Below are 7,754 nucleotides of genomic sequence, written 5' to 3'. Positions count from 1 at the left end.
ACACACATTGCACATATTTACAGTTGAATAATATACTTACCCGTGCAATCTTGCTTCTGTTCTCCGCTCTGGCAGCTCTTTTCTTCAAATCACATGACTTCTGATGTCACTTTTTCAGGCTCCTCCACTGTTGCGTCGTATCCCGATCACATGGTCTCGCCCCAGAAAGACCTCGGATTTGATACGACACGTCACTGGTGACGTGTCGTTTCGGCGTGTGCTGGTTGATTACTGCCCGCCCAGCCTATGTAGCTTTTCACTGTGAGCGCGCCTATGCGTGTTCACAGTGAAAAAGGAAGGCACCTGCGTAGGACTAGCCCAGTCTACGAGGTACAGTGGCAGCATCGGCACTTTTAGATCATACGCTGCCAAAGCCTACACATAGTAGGCTTTCATAAGGGATTATCCAACACGCGGCACACGGGCCGCATGCAGCCCTTGAGGCCAGGGGCGTAGCTAGGGGGGGCAGGCGGGGCATGTGCCCGGCAGGGGGGGGCACCGAAGAGCAGCTGATCGCTGCTGAAAGGCGCCCCGTATGTCGGACACCTGCAGCGGCTTTAGGAAGAGCCAGGAAATTACGGCGTTCTGACTGGGGTCTGTGATGGCCAAGGAGTGGACCAGTCCGGTAACCTTACCTGTCACCTGACCTCACGTCAGTGACATGGTCAGATGACTCAGGTCAGGGGACAGGTCCACTCCCGTGCAGCAGCTTTCCAGCTCTGCCTCTACTCTGTGCTCTGCTGTTACACACGCCGAGAAGCAGAGAGGAAGCTCCGCCCACAGCCCATCCTGACCTGTGATGCAGTCAGCAAGGAGACATGGTGAGTGTCTGTGTAGAGTGTGTAGTGTGTATATGTGTGTGTGTGTGTGTGTGTGTGTGTCACATCTACATTATCTGTTCTCAGAAATTTATCACTGTGTGTTATCTGCGGTGTTACATAGGACTGCAGGTAACCTCTACATTACAGGGGATCATGGGTATGGTGGGTTACAAGACAGGAAACAGACAGTAAGGGATGTAAACAAACAGCAAGGGATGTAAACAAACAGAAAGAGCAGCAGTGACGATGGAAATCAAACAGAAACTGGTTAGAAGGGGTATTAGGGAAGGCAAACCAAGGCTGGGGGACACTTTTTAGATTATTTTTTTTCCTGGACAACCCCTTTAATGCAATCTGTAACCTACCATTCTTTCGCACTTTTATCCCCCTCTCTAACATGGGGATGAGGTGTAATTGTGATAAACTAAATTGTCCTGAGCAGTTTTGCTGATATTTATAAATGCATGGGCATCACATTCTTTACACAATTTGGTTGCATTGTGTATTTATAAAAAACATTGAAAATATGTAATTCTTATGGAAAAAAAACAACCGATTTCTACCATCTAATGTTCTGAATGAAAAGATTTTATGATGCAGCATATGCATCCCATTGATGATAGTAACTTAACCCCTTAATGACCAGCCTATTTTAAACCTTAATGACCAGGCCATTTTTTAAGTTTTTCCATCGTCACATTCCAAGAGCTATAAAGTTTTTATTTTTGCGTCGACATAGCTGTATAAGGTCTTGTTTTTTGCGGGACAAGTTGTATTTTTTAATAGCACCATTTTGGGGTACATATAATTTATTGATTAACTTTTATTAACTTTTATTTGGGGGGGAAATAGAAAAAAACCTGAAATTTCACCACTCTTTTTCGCGTCTTAAATCTACGCCGTTTACTGTGTGATATAAATAAAACAATAACTTTATTCAGCGGGTTGTTACGATTGCAACGATACCAAATTTGTATAGTTTTTGTATGTTTTACTACTTTTACACAGTAAAAACGCTTTTTTTTCAAAATTGTTTTTGTGTCTCCATATTTGAAGTTGTAGGAGGTTGTAGGAGGGCTTTTTTTTTGCGGGAAGACTTGTAGTTTTTATTGGTACCATTTTGGAGTAGATGCGACTTTTTGATCACTTTTTATCACATTTTTTTAAAGTCAGTATTCACAGAAAACAGCAATTTTTCCATAGTTTTTTATTACATTTTTTACGGCGTTCACCGTGCGGGTTAAATAATGTAATAGATTTATAGTCGGGGTCGTTACGGATGCGGTGATACAAAATATGTGTAACTTTTTAACTTTATTTTGTTTTTTTAATAGTAAAGCATTTTGTGAGGGGAAAAGCTGGGTTTTTCATTTTTTTTTAAATTAACTTTAATAAACTTTTTTTTTCACTTTTTTACTAGTCCCATTAGGGGACTATAATATGCGATTCTGCAATCGCATTTATAATACACTGCAATACTTTTGTATTGCAGTGTATTTCTGCCTGTCCGTTTAAAACGGACAGGCATCTGCTAGGTCATGCCTGCGGCATGATCTAGCAGGCATTCACTCCAGGCAGACCTGGGGGCCTTTATTAGACCCCCGGCTGCCATTGGAGACACAGACACTCGGCGATCGTATCGCCGGGTGTCGGAGAGAGGGAGCTCCCTCCCTCTCTCCAAAACCACTCAGATGCAGTGCTCGCTATTGTGCACCGCATCTGAGGGGTTAAACGGGTGAGATCGATACTAATATCGATCTCACCCGGCAGAGCAGGGACGCTCCCAGCCCTCAGCTGCCTCTAGCAGCTGAGAGCAGGGAGATTTGACAGCTCCCTGCTCTGTAAACTTATTCCGATGCCGCGACGTAAAAAGTCTATGGCATCGGAATAAGGCCCGTTAGTGACCGACGTAGAAACACGATGGGCCGGTCACTAACGGGTTAAACCTTAGTAACTAGATTTACCAGTATTGAGTGACAAATACAGAATGTTGGTGTTCTCCTTATTCAGGTCCTTCAAGACAAGAAAGTGGTAACATTCTAACCGGAGGAAATGTAATATGCAAGAGGCAAAGACTAGTTAAAAAATAAAAATATATATTTGTAGCCTGCATGTGGCTTGAGGCAGAAAGAAACATTGCACCCCCCCCCCCCTCCTTAAAGGGTAATACAGGGACAGTTGCCATGTTTAGGTATACAGGACATTCCTGCTTCAAACTCCAGCTTTGCTGGTCTACTGTTGTCTTCCAGGAAAGCAGAAACCTCTGACTTGTTCCATTCCAGCAAGCCTCACTGCCCAGTTATTCTGCTTATTAGTGGAGTAGAGATCTAGGTCTTGTTTTAAAGCGAAGATTCTTGACTTTAAACCGAGTTGCATTCTAACCGGAGTTAGAGCAGGGTTAACTGGGAACTGCACATACAGTGAAGGAAATAAGTATTTGATCCCTTGCTGATTTTGTAAGTTTGCCCACTGTCAAAGACATGAACAGTCTAGAATTTTTAGGCTAGGTTAATTTTACCAGTGAGAGATAGATTATATTTAAAAAAAAAAAAAGAAAATCACATTGTCAAAATTATATATATTTATTTGCATTGTGCACAGAGAAATAAGTATTTGATCCCTTTGGCAAACAAGACTTAATACTTGGTGGCAAAACCCTTCTTGGCAAGCACAGCAGTCAGATGTTTTTTGTAGTTGATGATGAGGTTTGTACACGTGTTAGATGGAATTTTGGCCCACTCCTCTTTGCAGATCATCTGTAAATCATTAAGATTTCGAGGCTGTCGCTTGGCAACTCGGATCTTCAGCTCCCTCCATAAGTTTTCGATGGTATTAAGGTCTGGAGACTGGCTAGGCCACTCCATGACCTTAATGTGCTTCTTTTTGAGCCACTCCTTTGTTGCCTTGGCTGTATGTTTCGGGTCATTGTCGTGCTGGAAGACCCAGCCACGAGCCATTTTTAATGTCCTGGTGGAGGGAAGGAGGTTGTCACTCAGGATTTGACGGTACATGGCTCCATCCATTCTCCCATTGATGCGGTGAAGTAGTCCTGTGCCCTTAGCAGAGAAACACCCCCAAAACATAATGTTTCCACCTCCATGCTTGACAGTGGGGACGGTGTTCTTTGGGTCATAGGCAGCATTTCTGTTCCTCCAAACACGGCGAGTTGAGTTAATGCCAAAGAGCTCAATTTTAGTCTCATCTGACCACAGCACCTTCTCCCAATCACTCTCAGAATCATCCAGATGTTCATTTTCAAACTTCAGACGGGCCTGTACATGTGTCTTCTTGAGCAGGGGGACCTTGCGGGCACTGCAGTATTTTAATCCATTACGGCGTAATATGTTACCAATGGTTTTCTTGGTGACTGTGGTCCCAGCTGCCTTGAGATCATTAACAAGTTCCCCCCGTGTAGTTTTCGGCTGAGCTCTCACCTTCCTCAGTATCAAGGATACCCCACGAGTAAATTTTGCATGGAGCCCCAGATCGATGTCGATTGACAGTCATTTTGTATGTCTTCCATTTTCTTACTATTGCACCAACAGTTGTCTCCTTCTCACCCAGCGTCTTACTTATGGTTTTGTAGCCCATTCCAGCCTTGTGCAGGTCTATGATCTTGTCCCTGACATCCTTAGAAAGCTCTTTGGTCTTGCCCATGTTGTAGAGGTTAGAGTCAGACTGATTCATTGAGTCTGTGGACAGGAGTCTTTTATACAGGCACCAAGTTGATTTGGAGCGTGTAACTGGTCTGGAGGAGGCTGAACTCTTAATGGTTGGTAGGGGATCAAATACTTATTTCTCTGTGCACAATGCAAATAAATATATATAATTTTGACAATGTGATTTTCTGGTTTTTTTTTAAAATATAATCTATCTCTCACTGGTAAAATTAACCTAGCCTAAAAATTCTAGACTGTTCATGTCTTTGACAGTGGGCAAACTTACAAAATAAGCAAGGGATCAAATACTTATTTCCTTCACTGTATTTGTAGCTCTCACTTCAGCACGTGTGGAGGATGAAGGGAGGACATGCTGGCATCTATAGTCCAGAGGGAGAAATCATTTGAAACTAGTTTCACAAAAAAAATAAAAAAATATCAGTATTAGTAAATGCATTCGATTAGATTTACGGCTTGGCAATAATTTATTAGGGCTAGGCTGCGGTGGCCATGATTTCGAAGAATCGCAGCAAAATGCCACAGTTTGCCATAATTTTTCCCAAATCACTGCAAGAATACGTCCTATGACTGCAACAAGTAAACACAGCCTTAGTTTGTATAGGAGGATATAAAAATCCAGGGACTCTGGCTGCTCTGACCTTCCTGTTGTCGGGCAGGTGGGTATAGGTGACTGTGAGGAGTGTGTGGTGGGGGGGGGGGGGAGTAGATACTGGCAACACAGACTTCCTCTGCTGTATCAGGAACTCCAGTGCGTTGCAGATACGTCACTGGAGCTTCCAGACGTACACGTTAAATGCCTATGATGGATTGCCAACAGTGGCACCAGTCACCCATAGGCTATAATAGTATCCATTTAACAGACACAACAGAAGGGACACGAGCGTTCATGACGTACCATTATAGCCTATGGGTGATGGATGCCACTATTCAGTATCCGTCACAACCTCCATTTAATGTATACGGTGGGAGATTTTTCCGGAGTATACGTTTAACAAAAAAGAAGTTTGAACAGAGCCTTATTCCCAACTCAAGACACTTAAAATGCCACCTCAAAAGGCAGGATGTGGGTTAGGGCAACCCCAGTTCTTGAGGAGCTGGCAAAGAGCAAAAACTCAAACCTTGGCTGTTTACAGATGGTGTCTCGGGTAGCTTATATCCCTTGTCATGTTTCAAGGCTCCTTATTACCTCTACCTGTAGCTAACACAGAATTATTCTGTCTGCAGCAGAGCAAATTTGCATACTTCTCCCAGGAAGCATTGCTTGCAAGACTCTACACAGCTGGATCTCCCCAACGAACTTAGTACCTCCCAAGTACTGCTAGTAATATATTTATAAGGAAACAGGCAGACTGTTTCTGGTAGTGAATACAGCTCTGCCCACTTCCCAGACACGCTTAGCTCCCCAGAGCGGTCTGTATGTTAGGTGGGGGCTGGCATCGGACATTGTGAGACAGATGCTGTGCAACGGGTTTGTTACAAATGCTTTTTATTTACTCCTTGGTCTTGCAATGGGGGCAGTTTATATTGATTTCACAATTATTGGCCTATCAAAACTCGCGCTCACTTGAACTGGCAAACTGATTGCCCAACCCTACGTGAAAGTGTTTAACCGCCATAATCCTGATGACCCGATAGGAGACTGGGGAACCTCATTGGAATTAACCCTGGAAACCTAGAAAGTACCCCAGTCTGTTTGTTTAGTAACCATGCTGTTAGGGCACACCAAGTGTTACCCCCAACACCAGCCTGTATCATAGTGACACAGTATAGTTTAATTCCAGCATACTTGCTTATACATTAGAAGTATAAAATAAAGTTGTTAAATAGTAGTCCTTTTTGGGATATAAATAAAATATATATATTTTTTTTATTTTGCATACATTAGCAAAAAAAAAAAAATAGAAAAAAAAAAGGTTACTTATTAGATATCCACACAACCGTAATAACCTGAAGAATTAATTTAACGGTTATTTAGTGTGAACCATGAACGGTATATAAAATATATAAACAAAACAGTCTAAAATCTCTTCTATAGCCATGCCGCAAAAGATTACGGAAGTTAGTGTTTTCTTATATATATTGGTACCTCTAAACAAAAATAAAAATACAATTTAAAAAAAACAAACGCTTCATACAGCCACTTCAATGTAATAAAATAAAAAAATTATGGCCGGATTCACACTAGCGTGTTCAGTCCGCAGGTCGGCCGCATTTCCCGGACTGAACACTGTGCAGGGAGCCGGGCTCCTAGCATCATAGTTATCTAGCCGACATACGGACCGTATATCCTGGACTGAACATGCTCGTGTGAATCCGGCCTAATGCAGAGGACAAATCTAAAAAAATAAGCTAGTTATTAACCCCTTCCCGCAATTGGGCGTGACTGTACATCCTATTTCACAGTGCATTCCCGCACAAGGGCATACAGTCTCGCCCTGTAGATGAAGCGGGTACAGAAGTTGTGTGCGCTTCATCTTCAACGGCTGTCAGCTATAATACCCAGCTGACATCCCGCTGCATCGGCAGTTACCGCCGATCGCCGCCGTTTAACCCCTTCAATGCGGCTGTCAATGGCGTCCACCGCATTGAAGTGGTTGACAGAGGAAGGGGGCTCCCTCTGTACCTCCCCGCCATCGCGGGTGGCGATGGTTGCTATGGCAACCAGGAAACCGTTGTTCGGCTTCCCGGTTGCACAGGTACGGAAGCCTATTCGGTCCTAATAAAAAAAAAAAAAACCGTTTTAACTAATAAAAACAATAATCGCCCTGTTTCCCTGATCAACTCCTTTATAATTAGAAAAAAAAAATGAAAACATGAAGAAAAAAATATATACATAATAGGTATTGCCACGTTCGGAACGGCCTGATCGATAAAAAATATCACATTTTTACTGCACGGTGAACACCGTAAAAATGTTAATAAAAAACAATGACAGCAATTAATTTTTTGGTCATCTTGTCTCAAAAAAAATTGAATAAAAAGTGATCCAAAAGGTTGCAAGTAACGCAGAGTGGTACCAATAGAAACTACAGTTTGTTACGCATAAAACAAGTCCTCCCGCAGCGATATCAACTAAAAAAGAAAAAGTTATGGCTGTCAAAAAATGTCAACACTAAAAATTTTTTTTCTAGAAAAGAGTATTTTTATTGTGGGACCGTAGTGAAACGTAAAAAAACCTATATAAATTTGGTGTCGCTGTAATCGTATCGACCTGCAGAATAAAGTTAACATGTTGTTTATACTGCACGGTGAA

Source organism: Rhinoderma darwinii, chromosome 2 (assembly GCF_050947455.1).
Source record: "Rhinoderma darwinii isolate aRhiDar2 chromosome 2, aRhiDar2.hap1, whole genome shotgun sequence".
In the NCBI taxonomy this organism is placed as follows: Eukaryota; Metazoa; Chordata; class Amphibia; order Anura; family Rhinodermatidae; genus Rhinoderma; species Rhinoderma darwinii.
The sequence above is the reverse complement of the archived record's forward strand: the minus strand, read 5'-3'. Positions refer to the sequence as shown.